This window comes from Pteropus vampyrus, unplaced genomic scaffold (genome assembly GCF_000151845.1).
Source record: "Pteropus vampyrus isolate Shadow unplaced genomic scaffold, Pvam_2.0 Scaffold617, whole genome shotgun sequence".
NCBI lineage: Eukaryota > Metazoa > Chordata > Mammalia > Chiroptera > Pteropodidae > Pteropus > Pteropus vampyrus.
The window spans coordinates 141,331-143,955 of NW_011889398.1; positions in this window are offsets into that span (position 1 = coordinate 141,331).

Sequence of the window (2,625 nt, forward strand, 5' to 3'; positions counted from 1 at the left end):
ACTTTACTTCCAAAAGGAATAGTTCCTAAACACTCTGCAGGAGAAAGCAAAAGAACATTAATAGAGATACTCGGCCCCTACATTAATGCAGTCCTCCATCAAAAGCTGATAAAATCCACACCCCTCCATCAAGAGCTAAAGAAGGGAGATATAACCTTCTTGTCTCCTCACTGAAGGGAACGCCCTAACCCAAATGAAAGAATGAACAAGCTATCCTCAGAAACCCATGCACAGTTAGATATAAAATGTGAGCACGTCCTAAGAAATGTCAAATGACTAGACCTTACATCATTTTGGCAGCTCCATACCAGTGTTAGAGCAGATCATGACCCTGTTAGATTTATATTAATATGCTGCTCCCAGAAATTGAACAAGACAGGTACAGTATGCAGATATAAAACAAAGAGAATGATTTCCCCACGCAGAAAATAACTCATAGATTTATGAACTGAAGTTTTCTAGTCCATTTCCTTCATGTGAAAGACAAGGGTCTAGTGAGCTTAAATCACTTCTGAGCTCATCCATATAGTAAAATACACTGTAAATCAGATTGTCTGGCTCTCGAGTCAGTGTTTCTTTCGTTCTATCAAGGTACTCGCTACACTTGAGTGTTCCTCTGACCAGGAACAGAACCATTCTATAGCATCTGAGTTTAAATTACTACATCACCAGGAAATAAAAAAATCTAATTTCCCAATATTATTCCTAAATTAAGTAATAGTGAGTCTGGATGTTGTAATATGCTTTCAACTGAAAACATATTTACTGAAACTTAAAGGGAAAAAATAATTTCACTATTAGTGATATATTTTGTGTCATGAACAGAGAAAATCATCATTTGCAGCATAGTATTCTGGGTATAAGCCTGGATTCTGGTGTTTATACCTCCTGCTTCAAGTCCTAGTTTTGACACTTACTAGTGGAAATCTTCTTAATCTCGCTAAGCTTTGATGTTCTCATTTTTAAAAAGAGGGGGTAATAGCGCTACTTACGTCATCGAGTTACCGTGAGGATAATGCACAAAAAAAATCCTCAGCACACGGCCCAACACGTACACATATTCATATTGACAGAACTACTGTAGATTGCAATCAGACATGAATAGAAGTTACAATCAAAGTTCCACCCTTCAAATTTTAGATATGACATTTATTCATAAACTAATCTCCCAAATTAGAATGCTTGATTTGAACCTTATGGCAATTACTTTTATCTAGTTTAAGATATGAAAAAATTATAAAGCAGCCAATTCATACAATAAGATTTAAAGCCAAAAACCGATTAAATTCAACATGAAACAAGCATTTTGTAATCTATTTCAGCCAAATGAACGCATTTTCCCTCATTCATGCAACCATCGCTGAGACAGCCCGCACCGGTGTTACAAAGAGCCTATTAACTATTGATACTTTGTTGGTGGTCCAAGGGCGCCCCCTGTCTGAGCGTTGAAAAAATTCAAAGATAAATTAAATAACTTTTCTAAACTGATGCTTTCTCAAGTAAATTCTTAACCAACAATTCTACGAAATTAATCCGCTCTTTAATCACTGCTAACAGACAGTCAGAAAAAACGATGTCACGTCATCTGTTACAAAAGCACCAGAACAGTCAAATTTACATCCCTGTAATGTACCCGGGAATTTGGAAAGAAAACTCACGGTATTTCCCCCAGAATCTATTTCACAACATTCAATAAAATTATTGGCGTGGATCATCTAGATAAGTATATCGATGTCTTTGTTCTGTCCATGTAAAACTCTATACTTTATTTAATATGCCATTGTAACAGTCTCACCCACATTAAATATTCATCGGGTTGTCTTCTGTGTACGGGGCGCTGCTCTAGGTGAAAGGGATGCGAAAAAAAGTCTCTATCCTCAAAGAAATGAAAACATACTTTCTAAAAAGGGAGGGGTAACAAAGATGTGTACAAAGAAGCAAGAGTAAAACGCCCACTGAAAAAGATCTGGTTCTCTCGATTTGCTGCTTTGTGTCACCTTACGAAAGTCATTCGACTTCTCTGCTTTCTGAACGGCAGTTTCAGCGTCGCAGGTCCCCCGCACCCGCACGGGTGGAGCTGAAGCCCGCGGACTCCAAGGGCTCAGGACGCCGAACCCGGGGTCGGTCCAGGCCCTCCTGGGAGACCTGAGGCCTCTCCCAAAACATCCCCAAAGGGCGTCCCCTTTGCTCACTCATTCGACAAACACTCGTTCAATTTCAGACGCCCGTCGGGCCTCGGAACACCAGTTCGGGTCTCACTTTGCAGGGGCGCTGTGCTCGCCTCGTGAATGACCCAGCGAAGCCGGGGCCACCGAATCTCGGCCACTACTCAGCAAGCGCCGCGTGTGATTTACCAAGTGCCGTCCCTCCGAGTCCCGGGCGGCCGGGAGCATCACGCCCTCTCCCTTCCCTTCGTCCTTCACGGCCCCCCAAGAACACGTTAATGGCACGGAGGAACCGCGGCCAGCTCTGTTCCGGCCTCGGCGCCAGCCTTAGGCCAAGTCGCCGCACCCCGCGAGGAGAGCGCCGCCCTCTGTCCCCGCCAGCAGCAGGGGCTCCAGGCCGCGCCCGGAGCACCCGGGTCCGAGCGCCGGGGCTGGTCCGGGAGTCCAGGCCTGCGGCGCC